Source organism: Zingiber officinale, chromosome 2B (genome assembly GCF_018446385.1).
Source record: "Zingiber officinale cultivar Zhangliang chromosome 2B, Zo_v1.1, whole genome shotgun sequence".
NCBI lineage: Eukaryota > Viridiplantae > Streptophyta > Magnoliopsida > Zingiberales > Zingiberaceae > Zingiber > Zingiber officinale.
This window is the reverse complement of record NC_055989.1, coordinates 118,456,287-118,476,839: the sequence shown is the minus strand read 5'-3', so window position 1 is coordinate 118,476,839 and position 20,553 is coordinate 118,456,287.

The window sequence follows — 20,553 nt, the reverse complement described above, 5'->3', positions numbered from 1 at the left end:
TTAAATTTAATGCAATTCCAACACTTATTGAACAGACAAGTTTCATCTTTTACTTTTAGATTTCGTAAACCTTGATCGAGGATAACAAGTTTGTAAATTTAGTTCAGTCAAATCCATTAATCAATGGCACAAACATGTCCCAGGAAGTGTGACCTTAATTGAAGCCAACAAATCTTATGCCCAAGGGCATTAGTATGTAGCCATGACTGCAAAAGGGTGAGTCCAGTTGATATTTACATGATTAATTTTTAGGGTAAATGATATTATTAAGCTCTTATATATGTCTCCTACATGTTTGAAGCTCAAATCTTTTGTCCAACTTCATTGAGTGATTGCTTGAATTTTAATTGGCTCCATGAGTTTGGCCTTGTATATTTAGTGCCAGAAACAAATCAAACAAGGCTCCTTAATCATCCCTACTTTAGGTCCAACTTGATCAGCCCTGGTCCGATAGGCCAAGTAATTAGCCCTATGCTCATGATCTGACATAATCCGCCCTCAAGGGCTGATGCAATTGGTTCATGCAAGAGTGTTATTGTTAATAAGTTGGGGTTGATTTCCAACAGGTGCGAAATGATCCACTGGCTGCCTCAACCCCTCCTTGCATGTGCTATTGTTACTGGGTGGGGTCACCTTGGAGGGGCCGCTTCACCTTTTGCTGCCAATGATCTCACATAATCTAATGGGCCCAACCTAATAGTCTAGTTGACTTGGCCACAAACCATAGTAGATCTCTAACCTGTTAAGTTGGTCATGTCCATTAGGCAACATATTAGTGCTAATACCTAGAATCAACTGATTTTTAAGAAGGAAATATTGTTCAATGTAATTTATATGATTTATGAATAGGGCTGTAAATGAACCAAGCATTTGTGAATAAGTTTGGTGTTCGACTTGGTAAAAGCTTGTTTATGTTCGTTCAATATACATAAAATTAATTAAACAAACAAGCTTGAACAGTTCGTTAAGCTAAATAAACAAACTTGAACACATATGTGTTTAGCTCGTTAACGTTCGTGAACAATGCTCATGAACAACGTTCGTGAACCATGTTCACGAATCATATTCATTAATAAAACTCCTTAATTTAAATTATCAAACTCAGTAACCAATCAAACAACTAAAAATTTCAAACAATCAAACAAACTTGAATTGAGAGTTTGATAACATTTAAACGAACCAAACTCGAACCAAACTCAAGTCAAATTTGAATTGAGAGCTTGATAACATCTAAACGAACCAAGCTCAAGCTCATAAAAACTAAACCAAGCCAAGCTTGAACACTCATTTCAGAAGCTTGGTTCATTTTAGGCTCGGCTTGGTTACCTTATTAAACAAGCTTGAACACCTCAAAGCTCGACTCGGTTCGACTTGTTTACGGTCCTATTTATGAAGTTACTCTTATTTTTGTTAGTCTCATTGAGTTTGTGCAACTCATACATTGCAATAAAAGATACTAAAAACACACTTTTAGTTTAATGATAGATTGATAAAGATACAAGAAAATCCTAAAATATGAAGTAATGTCGTTGAAAACATGCGATCTTGAGAATATGAAATAGACTTCATGGTATGATCAACATGTGCTAAGTTGTTTGCTGGGATAAGTAGGAATCACACACGTATAAACATGGTGATGCTTGTACAAACACGTGAGTGGATATATTGAGAATAACTCTCTAGATGTGATTTTGCTATGAGAACTCGTTCAGTATATCGCATGCCTAGTGCATTTCTAGACACGAAAGTCCAAAAGGCATAGAGATCATCTTGCACGAGGTAACACTACGAATTAGAGAGCTTTCAGTGATTATAACCCTGGAACAGAGATAAACTCAGAGCTAGGCAGACTTAACCAGTAGATTGGTTGAGTCATGGTGTATCAGTTGACTCATATTAAGGTAGTAGTCGTCTGCTACACATGGAGAGTGCAAACAGTTGAGTCTAGATTCATGGTATGGGATCATTTGACTAAGTAATCTTGGTGCGACTAATCTATACCACGTATGCTGATGAGTGTTGTGGTTTTGCATGTAGTTGACCAATGATAAACAACAACATTTGAATTCGTAGTTTGACACAGGAGTAAACAATATGTTTATCAGTTGAGCATAAGTGGTATGGGATCAATATGTTTATATAAACTGAGCAAAGAGATTTGTAAGCTGACCCGAGAAGATCTTTAGTTGTTTGTTAAAGTCAACTAAAGACTACATGGATTGAAAAAGCTCAAAAGTCGACTGTGATAGTTGACTGTTTGGTATACAATCAACAGGTTTATGTATAATGGAGGCAAAATTGAAAATGATTAGTGAGGATTTCGAAGATACGAGCATACCTTTTCTCGTGATATTGACCATATGAAGCATAGTAGGCCATGGACGTAGCATCACTGAGGGTTATCAACCACATAAAATCTTACGGCTCCGTTTAGTAGGGGTGATAGAATTAGGATTATGTTTTCAAAAAGTTATTAATATACCGTTTGGTAGGGTTGATTAAGGGTAGGATTAGGGTTGATTAGGAGTGAGATTCACAATCCCTAGGCATGGGGAGTGATTAATAATCCTACTCCCAATCCTATCCTAATCAACCCAATTCTAATCCTATCATCCCTACCAAACGGAGCCTACGTGTACTAGTGGTTTGTCCCATGTTGTTTGTGTATTGGCTTTGTTTCTAGTTGTTTGCAGTTTCATTTATTTTCATTGCACAATTAGCATATTTACTCGTGAAAGAAAAGTGAGGGAATGAGTGTTATTCATCCCCTCTAGAAACGATCCTACACTTTAGACTTGAGATATATATGTATTCATCTCATAAGATGATCAATATTAATGCCTACCTTAAAAGAGTTAAAGAGTTATATGTATATTATTAATGGGTATTGATCCCATCCGGAATCTGAGTCAGACGGAAGTCGGTTATGCTGTCACTAGCGCTGACGGAAGGCGGTGGAGACTTCCCACGAGTACAGTGCTGCACTGGTAAGTTCCACGGGCTACTAACAGGGAGTGATGATGGGGATGATGAAGTGAGAGTTTCCTGCACATACTCAGACGAACACCCTCCACGTTAGGGACCAAGAACCAGGGAATAAGTCCCCAGAGCAGGCCCTCCGACGCTCAAGTCAGGTATTTTTTTCCCTAGAAGAATAGTAAAAAATGCAGAAAGTAGAAGACAGATGCAAAAAGGTGAGTGAACGTACCTGTGCCAAGGAGAGGACACCCCTTTTTATATGACCTTGTGTACTTAGGGCTTCCGGCAAGTGTCAGGGAATGTCGGGTGTCAGACTCTGTCTGGCGGTGGGTGACACTTGGCATCCTCCTATAGGTCGGAGGAAGGTTCTGCTATTAGCTGGTCACAGACCGTTAGAATATACCCTGACATACAGCAGATATTTTCTGACAGGTGGTTACGATTCTCTGACTTTTTTGTCATTTCTGTTGATTGAGTGTAGATAAGAGAACTTCTGACAACTGGTGATCGCTCGGCCTGACCGGGGTGCATCTGAGTAATACGTCGTATCCCAACCAGGCGCATCCAGTTAGTGTACATGAGTCTACTGTGAGAAAACCTGGCCAGTAGAGATGGTTCATTCTCCTTCTTCCTTATTCCTAGTATTATTAATAGGACTCCTTGTCCTAGGCATCCCAACCTGTTCACCCGTCCGAATTCCTGACCTAGACCTCTCACCCGAGTAATTTGTCTGAATTCCTAACCTGGGCCCCACGCCCGAGTAACCCATCTGAATTCCTGACTTGGGCATCCCGTCCGAGGATTAGCTGGGTAACGACCTTTACTTTTACAGCCCCTTTTTGGGGCGATACGTCTCCTCGACCTTTGACCGTCACGTCCCTTTGACTTCTGACTGTCACGTCTTCTTGACTTCTGATTGCCACATCCCTTTGACTTCTCACTGCCACGTCTTCTTGACTTCTGACTGCCACGTCCCCTTGACCAGACCCTACCCCTATGCACCGTATCACAAGTCTCGCCCTCAAGTCTAGTCGAAGGAGGCACAGATCCGACTGACTAGACCAGCATCCGGTTTCACTTGACCCTCTTACCGAGATACTAACCACTTCTCTTTTTCCCCCGGTCCTCGGGAATTTATCCATCTATCAGGTGTTGTACAACTTCCTAGGTGTTTAGGCTACTACGCTCATTACCAGATCCGGGGAATGTGTAACATTTCCTTAAATGCAACATCATTTCCCGGAGGCAGTTGCACACCCCAAGGAAAATGCTCTATTTTTGTCTTTTTAAGCAGAGCTAACCCCCTTCTTACACCTACGCTTTCCTTACGCCCTTACACGCCATGGAACCTCCCATGGGGACTGATGAAATATCATCCTTACGTCACCAACTTACTCATCTGATTCAGTTACTTGCTAAAAAAGATGAGACTTTATTGGAGATGACTCAGAGTAGGGACCTTCAGTTTTCCCTTCTTCGAGAAATGGAAGAACTTTGGCTGGATGCGAAGTCCTGGACCAAGGCTGAATCGGCTTTGAAGCATAAGGCGTGTGCAGATTTGGAAAGCCAGACCCACTTTATCACATATATGAAGATAAAACACGAGGCTTCGTTGACCCTTCTTCGAGAAGAAAATCAGATAAAAGACAAAACTATTACCCAGCAACGCCGCTCCCTTCAACATATCAAGACGGAACTAATTCAGGTACGATCTCAACAGGAGCAAGTAGGCCAAGCATATAACTACAACCATCATATCCCACCCGATCCTGCCATCTGAAAGGGAGTTCAGCATAACTAGCACCCCTAATATGATAGTGTATATTTCAAAGAATGTCCTAAGAATTCTATCAAATGAATGCTAATCAGACTATGCTATAAGCCTTTGCTCATGCTTTTTTGGCTTATGCTTTCCTTCCTTCCATGGTATTTCTCTTTTGGTGTAACCCTTTCGGACTATTGAAATTTGCGATGCGGTGAGGGTCTAGAATTCAGACCGAACATCCAGGATTGTGAGAACCAGTTTTCTTATAACTCGCACCAGGGTGCAAGGCTAGGGCCCGACCGAGAGGTCGTTGGGCGTGAGAGCATGCTCACTTATAACTCGCACTGGGGCGACAGTCTGGAACCTGACCGAGAGGTCGTTGGGCGTGAGAGCATGCTTACTTATAACTCGCACTGGGGCGAGAGTCTAGAACCCGACCGGGAGGTCGTTGGGTGTGAGAGTTGTTGGTGCAACATCCCTCAGGTCAAGGTTGACCTGGTTGACCAAGCTGAGTCTTGGTTTGAGTTTAGATGTTTGACAATAAGAAATTGATTGAAGAAGAGTCAAGTAGGTCAAGGTTGACCGGATACTTGACTGGGAAGTCCTAACTGGGATGTTAGGTAGAATGGAAGTCCTGGTGAGTGAAGCCAGGCAGAAGGAAAGCCCTAGTGAGTGAAGCTAGGCAGATGGAAAACCCTAGTGAGTGAAACTAGGTGAAAGTCCTGGTGAGTGAAGCCAGGCAAGGGAAAATCTAGATGGATCAAGGATGATCGGACATCTGGTGTTAGGAAGTCCAAGTAGGTCAAAGGGTTGACTGGATACTTGGCACGAGGAAATACAGATAGGTCAAAGGGATTGACCAGACACTTGGTGGGAAGTCCTAGCAGGTCAAAGGAGTGACCAGATGCTAGGCATGGTGTACCAACAGGTCAAGGTTGACCGGGTGTTGGTTTGGTAGGCTTGGGACTTGGTTTTGGGCAAAAACCAAGTACTGGATCGATCAGTGGATCGATCCAAGCCTTTCCTAGCGAACAGAGAGCCTCTGGATCGATCCGTGGATCGATCCAGATGTCCCAATCGATCAGTGGATCGATTGGGACGCGGCTGCTTCGCGCGATAAGCGCTGGATCGATCCATGGATCGATCCATGAGTTTTTCCCAGAGCACAGAGGCGCTCTGGATCGATCCGTGGATCGATCCAAAGCCTCCCCGATCGATTGGGAACATTCGAATCGATCGGGATCCGACCGTTGGCGTCGATAAAGGCCGCAAGCGCACGATTCCTTCGGTATTGCTTCTCCAATTCACTCCAGATCTCTCGCCAACTCCTCCACAGCGCTCTCAAAGATCAGATCGCCAGTTCTTGAAGGATCTTGGAAGCTTTCTAAGTTAAGAGGCGGATCAAAGGTAAGAAGAGAAGCTAGGGTTAGGGTTTTCTGTACTCACTGTAAGCTTTGCGCTTGTATTTTGTTTCCCTTTCCTTTCTTCTTGTACTGAGAGTCTTGTAGGGCTTCTCCGCCCTCGGTAGTTACCGAAAAGGAGTGTTTTCATAGTGGAGGGTGCGTGCGTGGTGTGGATCCTTGGATTAGTCACCTCTTGTGAGGTGGATACCAAGTAAACCAACCTTGTTAGCGTTGTGTGATTGTTTCTGTTATTTTCCGCTGCATATCCTTGAAGAAACAAGCAACGCCGAGCAACGAGCGAACGCGATGAGCTATTCACCCCCCCCTCTAGCTACTTTTGGTCCTAACAAGTGGTATCAGAGCAAGGCCGCTCTTCACCGGAATCATCGCCGGAAGGGTCAAGCATAACAAGAAAAGCTAGAGGGCGAAGAAGTAAGAGCAAATTCATCAAAGTCAAAGAAATCAAAAGGCTCAACTTCAAGATGCAATTCCAAGATGGACTTGGATTTGACACAAGGGTGGCTCCACCATACACTTCCACGAGCTTCGATTCTTGGAAATCAAGAATTGAAAACTTTCTTATGATGGAGATAGAGCAATGGTTTGCTCTAATGGAAGGATTTGAAGCTCCAACAAACTCGAAGGGCAAGCTTCTCAAGAAAAGCAAATGGAGCTCGGAGCAAGTCCAAAGGTGCGATGCAAATGACAAAGTGACCAAGCTTTTGGTCAATTTATTGCCAAGCACCATCCTTTGCAAAATTGGAGAATTTGAAGATGCAAAGGACTTATGGAGCAAATTGGCCAAGCTTCATGAAGAGATCCCCTCCACTGTACAAGAGCAAGAAGTATCCAGAGAGGGTGACTCTTTGGAGCAAGACCAAGAGGAGGACTCCGAGGTTGAGAGATGCTCAACCTCCGAAGAAGAGGAAATCCAAGAAGCTTCATCCTCAAGGGAATGCAACGAAGGGAACAAGGAGGGAGCATACTCCTTGTTTTATATTCAAGATGATGAAGCCTCCACCTCTAGGATTGAGGGGGAGCAATCCTTGGTGACGCCGGATCAAGAAGAAGGAGAAGCTTCTATATCCGGGTCAAGAGACAAAGAGGAGGAAGAAGATTCTACCTCCACAAGTCAAGAAAAATCAAATGGAGGAGAATCAAGGTCCGATCAAGAGGAAGCTTCTACCTCCGGATCCAAAGAAAATGCCACCCCTACAAGCAAAGGTATAAATATTTCAATTAAAAATAAAAATCATATTATATGTTTTGAGTGTAGGGAACATGGGCACTACAAAAGCAAATGCCCTAAATTGGCCAAGAAGAAGGGCAAAGTGGCACCTAAGGGCAAGGTGAAGCCCAAGGAGACCACCCCCGGGACAAAGAAGAGCAAGGAGCACATTGTGTGCTTCTTGTGTCAACAAAAAGGGCATTACCGAAGTCAATGCCCTAAGGGGAAGAAGGTGGTCAAGGCTCATGGAGGAAGCTCAAGTCAAGGGGGAGCCTCCAAGGTAAAGAAGAAGGTAACATTTATTGAGCCTACCCCTTTACATTATGGTAAAAAGCATGATAGTTCAAAATTTTATCATTTTAATGCAATTTACCATAAGAATAGAAAGCATGAGGGCTTTAAGGAAAAGCATGTGGCCCTACATGCTAAAACTACCCAACCTAAGGTTAGGAAGGTAGATGGATACTTGGGCAAGAACACTAAGGATAATAGATACATGCCCAAGAACAAAAATGCTCATGGATCAAATGAAAAATCAAATACTAAGGACTTAGTGAGAGAAAATCAAGTTTTGAGATCAAGACTTGATAAAATGGAAAAGACCCTAAAAAGGATGGAAAATATCCTATTAGGGCAAAATGAGCATAGCCTAGGTTTAGGGGTGCAAAAGTCATTCAATGACCATAGAGGTTTGGGATACAAACCCAAAACTAAAAAGGATGTGCCAAGTTATCATAGGGTTCCGTATAGCTATGGAACAAACCCTAAGTCTAGAGGTCAAGTCAAAGATACAAGGGAAGATATCCCTAGAAGTATTTTTGCAACCAAAGTGACTAAGACTTCTAAGAAGTCTAAGAAAGTCACTAACAAGGTCACAAGGGAGGCTATCCCTAGAGTTGACCTAGAAAATGTGACCAAGGCTTCTAAGAAGCCCAACAAGGTCACTAGGAAGGTATCTAGGGAAGTTATCCCTAGTGAGTACCTAGAGCATCCAAGGAGCACCAATAGGTGTTGGGTTCCTAGGAGCATCTTCTCTATCCCATAGATGGGTTGGAGAGTGTCAACTCCGATTAGAAGGGTAGTTAACCCAACTTTAAGGAAATTGACACTCAAGGAGCATTTTCAAGATTTTTGTTAACCTTTGAAAATGAAATGGAATTATTATTTACTCCTTGAGAGAGTAAAATGTGTCTAATGGTGGAAGAATTGATTTTAATCTTAAATGGCACATATTGGGAAATTCATAAGAACTACCAAGTTGGGTTTTTGGTATGTTCTTAGGAAATTTAAGGCAATCCGGGCCTTAATTTAAAAGTGCTACTCTTGTGAAAAATGAAATATGCCAACATTTGAGGATATGCTTAATTTCAACTGGCATAAATTAATCAAGAGAATTAGAAATGTCAATTTAGGCTTTGGCATTTTCATGAAGCACTTTAGGGCAATCTAGGTTTAAGTTGTAAGTTTAGCTAAGTTTTTAAGGATACTTAGATAGTTGATCTAGGTATATTTTATTTATGTTAAATCTTGCCATGATTGTTTGCCCATCATATGCCATGACATTATGTTTATTTTTGCATTCATATTTTATTATGCAAAATCCAAAAATACCATGTCATGACTTTCATACATCATGTAGTTATAGGAATCTTTCTTTTGAAAGTTATTTTATTTTGATGTATGCCATAACATTATCATGCATTAGTTTAATTCCTTGTAATTAAGGACAAATGGCATTTAACAACACTTATTAACAAGTGACATCTTATGTGGATGTCTAATATCTTTAAAATGCCTAGATAGATATGCATGATCCCTAGATTAGGGCAAAACCAAAATCTACATCTCACAAAGACTATAAGGTGACTTGTATGTGCTTTAGTGCACATTAGATACAAGTGAGATGTTAGGATGATGAACAAAGCTCAAGATGTTGATTTAGTGCATTCTTTTGAGTTTTTAAGTTCATCAAAACACATAGTTATGTGTTTTCCCATCATTGGGAAAGCTAATGTACAAGTCATGTGCATTAAGCCCAAGGAACATGATGGGATATTGGTTTTGAAAATATTTTTAAAAATGATTTTGGAAAACCCTGGTGAAGGCTATCTTTTGCTAGTAATCACCATTGAATAGTTAGACATAAACTTGAAGGAAACACTAAAGTTTTTGCAAGTTCTCAAGTTTGTGTCAATCTTTGAAAATATGATGTATTTTTATAGAAAACTATTTTTCCATGATAACTTATACCCTCAATAATGTCTACATAAATTTTTACGATTTTTAGAATTTTGTAGAATTTTCTAGGGGTTTCTGAAATTGGCTGAAATTGAATTTCAGCAATTTCAGGCCTCCAATCGATCAGTGGATCGATTGGAGTGCCTCAATCGATCAGCCGATCGATTGAGAAGGCATTTCTCGCGAGCAGAAGCTCGCTGGATCGATCAGTGGATCGATCCAAGAAGATTGAATCGATCAGTGGATCGATTCAGCAAGGTTCAATCGATTGGAACCCAACTCCAATCGATCCAAGTTGCTGATTTTGGCTGGGAAGGCCTGATTTTAGCATCTTTGAACCTCTTTGAGTCTAGGTAACCATTCCAAACCCCTAAAATACATTTGTATACATACAAAGGGTGTTTTCATGTGAAAACAAGGATGGATTGGTTAAGGAAGGCTTCATTGAAGTTTAGGTTGAGGTTTGTTTCAAATTTTGAGTATTTGAACCTCAAAACTTCTAAATTTGGGTTTCCTAAAGGTTTAGGGATTCCAAGTCATTGTTGGTGCAATGACAGAAGTTACCACCATGTCTTTAGGGGGAGGGACTCTTTAAAGACATGAAAAATTTATTTTTCATGAACCTTGGAAGGTGGTTAACCTTCTTTAAAGAAAATGCTCATGTATGAGCTTTTGAACTTCAAATGGGGAGTGGATATCCTCATTATATCATGTGGGAACTCACGTGGTTAGAAAATGCTCAAGGTTGAGTATTTGTCTACATTGAGGGAGAAGTTAAGGATAAATGAAGGGTATGGGACCTTCATTATCGTGTTGGTCACAACAAGTGATGTTGTGAACAACGATGAGCAACTCTTCAGGGGGAGAGTCTTCAACAAATGGAGTTGTTGAAGTGTGCCCAAAATTGGAGCACAGTTTGATGTGTGTCCAAAGATGGGTTGATGTGTTTTATTAGAAGGGGGTTAATGTGTGCCAATAGGGGGAGAATGAAAGGACCTGTGAATGGGTGTAAGTTAGGCTTTCATTACCTAGAGGGAGTGTGCCCTCTTAGGGGGAGAATGAAGAGCCTAATTTATGTGTTCATTGCCTAGTGGCATGAAGATTGAGGCTATAGGATTAGCCTAACTTACATGTGGTATTGTAAGTATTGTCAAACATCAAAAAGGGGGAGATTGTTGGTGCAACATCCATCAGGTCAAGGTTGACCTGGTTGACCAAGCTGAGTCTTGGTTTGAGTTTAGATGTTTGACAATAAGAAATTGATTGAAGAAGAGTCAAGTAGGTCAAGGTTGACCGGATACTTGACTGGGAAGTCCTAACTGGGATGTTAAGTAGAATGGAAGTCCTGGTGAGTGAAGCCAGGCAGAAGGAAAGCCCTAGTGAGTGAAGCTAGGCAGATGGAAAACCCTAGTGAGTGAAACTAGGTGAAAGTCCTGGTGAGTGAAGCCAGGCAAGGGAAAATCCAGATGGATCAAGGATGATCGGACATCTGGTGTTGGGAAGTCCAAGTAGGTCAAAGGGTTGATCGGATACTTGCACGAGGAAATCTGAGATGGGTCAAGGATTGACCGGACACTTGGTGGGAAGTCCTAGCAGTCAAAGGAGTGACCAGATGTTAGGCATGGTGTACCAACAGGTCAAGGTGACCGGTGTTGGTTTGGTAGGCTTGGGACTTGGTTTTGGGCAAAACTATACTAGATCGATCAAGGATCGATCCACGGATCGATCGTGGATCGATCCAAGCCTTCCTAGCGAACAGAGAGCCTCCGGATCGATCCGTGATCGATTCAGATGTCCCAATCGATCGCTGGATCGATTGGGACGCAGTCGCGCGATAAGCGCCGGATCGATCCATGGATCGATCCGTGAGTTTCCAGAGCTAGAGGCGCTCTGGATCGATCCGTGGATCGATCCAAAGCCTCCCCGATCGATTGGGAACATTCGAATCGATCGGTATCCGACCGTTGGCGTCGATAAAGGCCGCAGGCGCACGATTCCTTCGGTATTGCTTCTCCAATTCACTCCAGATCTCTCGCCAACTCCTCCACATCGCTCTCAAAGATCAGATCGCCAGTTCTTGAAGGATCTTGGAAGCTTTCCAAGTCAAGAGGCGGATCAAAGGCAAGAAGAGAAGCTAGGGTTAGGGTTTTCTGTACTCATTGTAAGCTTTGCGCTTGTATTTTGTTTCCCTTTCCTTTCTTCTTGTACTGAGAGTCTTGTAGGGCTTCTCCGCCCTCGGTAGTTACCGAAAAGGAGTGTTTTCATAGTGGAGGGTGCGTGCGTGGTGTGGATCCTTGGATTAGTCACCTCTTGTGAGGTGGATACCAAGTAAACCAACCTTGTTAGCGTTGTGTGATTGTTTCTGTTATTTTCCGCTGCATATCCTTGAAGAAACAAGCAACGCCGAGCAACGAGCGAACGCGACGAGCTATTCACCCCCCCTCTAGCTACTTTTGGTCCTAACAAGAGTATGCTCACTTATAACTCGCACTGAGGCGAGAGTCTGGGACCCGATCGGGAGATCATTGGGCGTAAGAGCATGCTCACTTATAACTCGTACTAGGGCGAGAGTCTGGAACCCGACCGGGAGGTCGTTGGGCATGAGAGCATGCTCACTTATAACTCGCACTGGGGCGACAGTCTGGAACCCGACCGGGAGGTCGTTGGACGTGAGAGCATGCTCACTTATAACTTGCACTGGGGCGACATTCTGGAACCCGACCGGGAGGTCGTTGGACGTGAGAGCATGCTCACTTATAACTCGCACTGGGGTGAGAGTCTGGAACCCGACTGAGAGGTCGTTGGACGTGAGAGCATGCTCACTTATAACTCGCACTGGGGCGAGAGACTGGAACCCGACCGAGAGGTCGTTGGGCATGAGAGCATGCTCACTTATAACTCGCACTGGGGCAAGAGTCTGGAACCCGACCGAGAGGTCGTTGGACGTGAGAGCATGCTCACTTATAACTCGCACTGGGGCGAGAGTCTTGAACCCGACCGAGAGATCGTTGGGCGTGAGAGCATGCTCACTTATAACTCGCACTGGGGCGACAGTCTAGAACCCAACCGAGAGATCGTTGGGCGTGAGAGCATGCTCACTTATAGTACTAGGGCGATAGTCTAGAACCCGACCGAGAGATCGTTGGGCGTGAGAGCATGCTCACTTATAACTCGCACTGGGGCGAGAGTCTGGAACTCGACCGAGAGGTTGTTGGGCGTGAGTGCATGCTCACTTATAACTCGCACTGGGGCGAGAGTCTGGAATTCGACCGGGAGGTCGTTGGACGTGAGATCATGCTCACTTATAACTCGCGCTGGGGCGAGAGTCTGGAGGCGTGAGAGCATGCTCACTTATAACTTGCACTGAGGCAAGAATCTGGGACCCAACCGAGAGGTCGTTGCACGTGAGAGCATGCTCACTTATAACTCGCACTGGGGCGAGAGTCTAGAACCCGATCGGGAGATCGTTGGATGTGAGGGCATGCTCACTTATAACTCGCAATGAGACGAGAGTCTGGAATCTGACCGAGAGGTCGTTCAAAAGGAGCTGGTCTGGAGCTTTGATTGACGTCTGAAGGTTGGCCTGGGGATTATTCCCAGAGCTACTGCTTTAGTGTTGCATTTAGATGTCAAGCCAATTGTGTGTAACTTGTGATATCCCTTGCAATCTCAAAAATACCTTATGTAAGCTTTAATTAATTAGGTCATATTTAAATTTTACTCTGCTTCCGAGGTAGAAAAATAAAATGAGGGCGTCAAATTCAAATTGATGTTTCCTTTCGTCTTCCCTCCTCCTTCCCGAGGTAACCCCATGGCCCTCTGGATACCTAACGTATGGTCTTTCTTCTCCTTTCCCGAGGTAACTGCATGGTCGTCCTGCCATCTGACGTATGGTCTTCTTACGTCGAAATGCTGCCGTACGCAAATCTCCTTCTATGATTTCCTTGTTACGTCCATCATTAATACCTTTCATCGGGGAGTGACACGTGCCCCATGAACCCTTCCCACTACTGTGATTGATCGACGCTTTTTGACACACGACCCTAGATAACTCTCGGCTCTTGATCTGACGGCATGAATTATCATACCCTCCTCCTTCGATGCTTCCTAAGGACTTTGCTTTATAAACCCTAAAGGTTGTCCGTCGTCATCTTCTTCTTATTTCAACTGCCTTCGAAAGGTCTTCTTCTTATTTCAACTGCCTTCGACCTTTCGCCTTCTTCCTGATTCAATTGCCTTTGCTCTTCCACCTTCCTATTGCCTTCGCCTGTTAAACATTCCTCTTCGTGTTTGTCCTTTGTAAGTGCTCTTCTCTTCGTCTTCCTTATTTCCATTCCTTTCATGGCTGAGGAGAGGGAGGTACCTTGGTACTCGTATTTCATTTCTGACTTAGATAACAGTGACCTATCGTCGATTCATGCTAGTTTGCACTTTATTGATGATTATCAACTCCGGCCTCCGAGACCGAATGAACATCCGTGTTCTTCTCCCAAGGGATTTGTAATTATTTCAAAGACCAACTCCTCGGAGGCTTTCGCTTTCCCATTCATCCTTTTTTCTCCTCTATGAGTCAGCACCTTGGCATCCCACTTTCTCAGCTCGCTCCCAATGCCTTCCGCGCTATGTGTGAAATGGTGATTCTCTGCCGCTTGTATCAAATTTCCTTGACCCCTCAACTATTTCTCAACTTTTATTCCCTCAAGCGATCAAAGCCCGATGTATTTATGGTATAATGTTAGGTCGGGTATAAGTTTTTTAAGGATATGCCTTCTTCCAACAAAGGTTGAAAGTCTCGCTTTTTCTTTGTTCGGCTGCATGAGTCAGTATCGTGGCCGACCACATGACATTATACCCTCCCCTCTGCCTTCGAACTGCGAGAACACCAACATCAACCCACCTGCCATACAACTTCAGAGAAACTTGGTGGAGTGCACCTTCACCTATCTGTGATTATGCGAGAGGATTTTTTTTCATATCTTCGGGCTTAGCCCGGTCCCTGCAGCTATAGGAGCTCCTTTTGGTAAGATTGTGCATCTTCTTCTACCCATCTTCGCTAACTGAGGTATTTTTTTCTCTTGTTTTGCAGAGACCGCCATGTTTCGCGCTTTCTCATCTGACTCTTCTAAGCTATCCAGCAATATTTTGAAGGACCTGGGAGAGGAGATAGCTAAGGGTTTAGCAGCCTCTTCTATGGCCCCCCTAAGTGAACCAGCGGGGACCTCGATCCAACTCCCTGCGGAACCTGAAGCCCCTGAAGCAGATTCTATCACTGTGGAGCCGCCCGAGGAAGAACGGGCCCCTTCTCCTCCCCCAAATAAGCGCCTGCGTCTTCAACATAAGAGGAAGAGAGTTACTCCTTCCATCCAATCATCTCCCTCTCTTCCTCCCTTTGGACGAACTTCTTCCAAGGCATCCAAGGCCAAGACAAAGACTCCTTCTCGGGCATCCCCTCCCCCTGATCCAAAAGTCACAGACTCTACTCCAGCCTAGGTTGTGACTCCCGAGCAGGCAGTCGCAGCTTTTACTCCAACACTGTCTGCGACTCCCGGGCAGGCTAGATATACCCAACTGGAGATCAGCCCAGGGGTTCTTCGACCCCTTCGGTCCCCCTTCCCGCGACAACTTTGGATCCGGCTCCTTCTCATGCCAAGGAGTGATCCAAGACTAAATATGCCTTTTCTTCTTCCTTTCATTTACCTTCCATAGCAAGGCTGGATTCTGTACATATAGGTGGTCTCTCCTCTTTCTGTGGTCAAGTTCAACTACATGGGGCTTTAGCTACTTCTTGGCAAGGCTCATTGCTAGAGGGAACAGACCTGTTTTCTCAGTGTATATTATCAATGAGTCCTTCTCTCCCTATTCTGGAGATCTGGAATTATTCCTAACTCATCTTCATTCTGTATAGGCATGTTCTATGGGCTTAAATCTTTCTCACGTCGTGGCTGGTTTACAATGAGAGAACGAGTCCCTGAAGGCCCGCATATGAGAACTGGAGCTACTCATAACCCAGCAGAGTGTGCTTGATCCCGCGACTCCTGGTAATCCTGTGCAATCCTACCTTCATGCGGCCGAGGAGTCCACTCAATCTGCTTGAAACTTGGCCAATGTAGCCTCTGACAAAATAAAGACTCTGGAAAAGGCCCTAAAAACTAGTAAATCCCAGCTGAAATCAGAGGGGCAACGTCGTATTTATTGGTTGGCACTAGGAATATCGTACCGGTTCCCATGTACAAAAATTTTATACAAGTCTTGAAACTTTCCTAACAACCCATTGTGTTTTTTAGAAATTAAATTTGGAATCGCAAACGGAACTTAACATTATTGATTCTAAATTCAACTTATCTGTTCTTAATGGTTTAGACTTGGATTGCAAATGATGCTTAACATTATTGATCCAAATCCACCCATGTTACAAATTCGATTAAATATTTATTTCAAAGATTGGCTCCCAGGTCAAACATGGCGATGCACTAGGTCTTCTTTGGTATGGGATCATCCACCACTGCCTCGACAAAGCCTTTCAAAGAAATTCAATATTTAATCTTCTTATAGTAACCCTAGGTTTAACCATAAAGAACAATCGAATCACAAGATTGAAAAAGCAAAAGAAACACAACTTCGAATCACAAATCCGAAATCTAGAATCACTAGCCTCTTGTGTTTGGTATTTCAAAATCCATACAAAGAAAACTAGTATGATGCGGAATAGAATTACTAGTTATACCTTTCTTTGTAAGCAACAACCTCTTGATCTTCTATTGTATTCCTCTTCTTATCTCGGACGTCGTGTGGGCGACGATCTACCAAGATGAGAATCCACCCAAGCTTCCTTCTTCTCCAAGCAAGAATCTTCAAGAGATGAAGAACTTTCGGCCACCAACCAAGCTCCAAGGGATGCAAAGAAACAAAGCCTCCTATCTCTTCTTCTTCCTCTAGAAAAATCCGGCCACTACCAAGCTCCTTGAGATGAAGATGCCGCCGGCCACACAAGGAAGAAGAATAGGAGAAGAGAAGGGAGAGAGGGTCGGCCACCAACCAAGGAATAGAAGAGATATTGTTGTGTGAGGTAAGACACCTCTACCCTCTCTTTTATATTCCTTGGCCTTGGTAAATAAGGAAAGTTTTAATAAAAACTTCCTTGTTCTCCTTGTCAATGAAAGGAAAGTTTAATAAAAATTTCCTTTTAAAACTATATATGTCCGGCCACCTTAATCCCTCCAAACAAGGAAAGTTTTAATCACAAAATTAAAACTTCCTAATTTGTTTCCGGAAATTTTAAAATAAAAAATTTCTCCTTTAAAAATTCCCTTCATGGTTGGTTATAAAAGGAAACTTTTATAAATTAAAATCTCTCTATTAAAACATGTGGATGATTTACAAAAAGGAAAGTTTTCTTTAAAATTAAAATCTTCCTTTTAATTACAAATAAGGAAAGATATCAAATCTTTCTCTTAATCTTTTGTAGAAAGATATAAAAGGAAAGATTTATAATTTTTAAAACTCTCTTTTAAATCATGAGAATAATTACAAAAAAGAAAAGTTTTATAATTTAAAATCTTCCTTTTAACTACAAATAAGGAAAGATATCAAGCCTTTCTCTTAATCATTTGTAGAAAACTATAAAAGGAAATATTTAAATTTTAACTCTCTTTTAAAAACATGTTTCCACATAAGAAAAGATTTTAAAAATAAAATCCTTTTAGTTTATATTGTGGCCGGCCACCACCTTAGTTTGGGTTCAAGCTAGGGTCGGCCACCTAAGCAAACTAGCTCACCTTGGTTTGGTCGACCCTATCTTGGGCTCCAAGCTAGGCTTGGTCGGTCACCTTAAAGTGGATAAGAAGGTAGGTATAGGTGGGTATAATACTTTATAAATAAGAGGCTATAATAGAGACCGAGAGGAGGAATTGATTTTGATCTCCCGATGAAATTAAGCTTCCCGTGTTCGCCCCGAACACCCAACTTAATTTTATCAATAATAATTCATACCACTAAAGAATTATTATTGAACTATCGCACCAATCCCAAATTACATTTTGGGCTCCTTCTTATCATGAGTGTGTTAATCTCCCTGTGTTTAAGATGTCGAATGTCCACTAATTAAATGCGTTACTGACAACTCACTTTAATTAATATCTTAGTCCAAGAGTAGTACCACTCAACCTTATCATCATGTCGGACTAAGTCCACCTACAGGGTTTACATGACAATCCTTATGAGCTCCTCTTGGGGACATTATCAACCTAGATTACTATGACACAGTTTCATTCTATAATCAACAACACACCATATAAATAATATCATTTTCTAACTTATCGGGCCTATTGATTTATCGAACTAAATCGCACCCTTTGATAAATTAAAGAAATAAATATTAAGTATATGTGCTTGTTATTATATCATGATTAAGAGCACACACTTCCATAATAACAAAGGTCTTGTTCTTTTATTTAGTTAGTATAAAAAGAACTTACCTTAAATGATCCTACTCAATACACTCATAGTGTACTAGTGTAATTTTATAGTCAAGATAAACTAATACTAAATTACACTATGACTATTCCAATGGTTTGTTCCTATTCATATTAGTCGTGAGCAACTGTTTATAATTTATAAGGAACTGATAACATGATCTTCTATGTGTAACACCACACACCATGTTATCTATAATATAAATTAATTGAACAACTACACTTAGCATATAAATGTAGACATTTGACCAATGTGATTCTTATTTCTAAATAAATGTTTATACAAAAAGGTAGACTTTTAGTATACATTCCAACATTATTCAGATCCTGGTTGATCTGGATAAGAAAGAATCGGAGGTGGCCACTCTTTCCGAGCAATTGAAGACCCTGCAAGAGTCTTATGCCGCCCTGGAAAAAGACCTGCCGACCACCCGAGTGAATCTGGCTGCCAGCAGCGACCGAGAAGCAGCTCTTAAAAGCCAATGGGAGGCCGGGAAGGACACCATCAAGTCCCTGCAAGCATATCTCTTTAAGGCTAAGGAAAAGGCTTCCCACACTACACAAGAACTGACCCTGGCGTGGGCTGATGGGGATAAGGTTAAGGGAGAGCTAGCTGATTACAGGGCGGGAGAGATGGGCCGCCTGAAGGCGTACCGAGTCACCTATGTCAAGTCACCCTCTTTGGAAAAAAGATAGGCAATCTGATTAACATGATGTTGTGCTATGACGATGTAGGGGTTGTATGCCAACTGTTCGAACAGGACCTCCTCCGATCTGCTCCCCCAGATAACTTTCTGAATAGGACCCGCCTCGTGGAAGAGCTCCCCGCTGAGGCTTTTCCTTCCTTTGATGATGATGATAACTTTGTATTCCCTTCTATAACTTTATAACAAACTAGGTCTGGGTGTAAGCTATTTGCTCTGAACATTTTCTTGTTAATGGGTATTTTGCGCTGGTGTTTGCTTTGGTTCGCTTAAAAGACACATCAAGATCTGCCTGTCCCTAGGTTGGGATCTTGCTTGAACCTCTCTTATATCTTGACCAGTATTACCGATCCGTATCTTTGAGGGCTTACTCTCCCGAGTATATCTTTCAGCCTCTGTTGTTATAAGGCTCGAGGGGGCAATAACTGTGGATGTGCCCCTTCCCGAGGTTACCATACCTCTTTATTATCCTCGTATTCCATGTCGCTACTTTTTCTGACAACTTTCCTTGGCGCCTCTTTCTATGCTGATCCAATGGCCCCTTTGTTTAGATGGCTTGAGTTATCTGTGGTACGGACCATCAAATGTGGGATGACCATAATGCCCCTGGGGTGGCGTCTATAAATATATCTCCCTCTCCCTTCTTCTGAACTTTTCTCACCTCCTCTTTCTCTTTGCTCCCGCCACCTGCTGTGATTATCTGCTCGTTTCCTGCCTTGGTCTTCCACATAGCTTCCCCTACACCCGTCTATACTCCTGGAGTTTCTATTTTCTCTAGAGTAGATCTGGATGACCTTCATTATAATTATGAGGTTTTTAAGGAGATGCACATCATCATTCATTCCGCGATCCACCGAGCCTCTGCCCCTCCAGAGGGGTATGTTACTTTCTTTAAGGAGCAATTTGCTGCCTGTCTCCACTTCCCTGTCCATCCCCTTTTTTCTGTAGTGAGCTGCTACTTTAGAATTCCTCTAGGTCAGCTATCTCCCAACTCCTTGAGGATTATGTGTGGATTTGTTGTCCTCTGTGAAGTGTGTGATATCTCCTGGTCTCCTCGCTTGTTTCACTACTTCTTCACCCCTCGCCAACAGAGCGAGGGTTTGTTTCGTCTTCAAGCCCGTATTCGCACCACTTTCTTTTGTTCCATTCCTTCCTCCGACGCTGACTGGAAGGATAAATATTTTTTCATCCACTTCCCTTCTGCTATGGAATGACCTACTCGATGGCAGCCATCCCTTCACGCAGCGCCTCTCTTGGGGGATTTTCAGACTGACCCCCTTTTTATGGAGGCCTTTTCCCAGCTATCGTGTTGGTGACTGAATCTGCTCACGCTGCTGGCTGAGGATGTGCTATTCCTATTTAGGATAAGTCACATCCCCTCTGAACTGCCCCACTCCCTAGTTGAGTCCCACCTGGCCTTAACTTATTTTTCTCTACTTCTTGTTGCACGACTCTAATTCTGATGTTCCTTTCCTATCCAACACCTTGAATCGTGCTTCTGAGGCCCATCCTCTGCCCTTAAGCGACCAGGAAATAAACTGTCGGGGTTGTCTTATCTTGGCTAGAAGGAATCTTCCACACTCTGTCCCCTCTCGCCCTGGGACATCCGAGGCCTTACCGCCCCAATCAACCCCCAATCATCCCTCCAATCAGCTCCTCGTTCAGATCCAAGGTCAGCCCCTCGATCGGCTTCCTGGGCCACCTCTCGTGTGCACTTTGCCCCTGACCCTGCCTTACACACTATGCCTGAATTTTCTGCTCATCG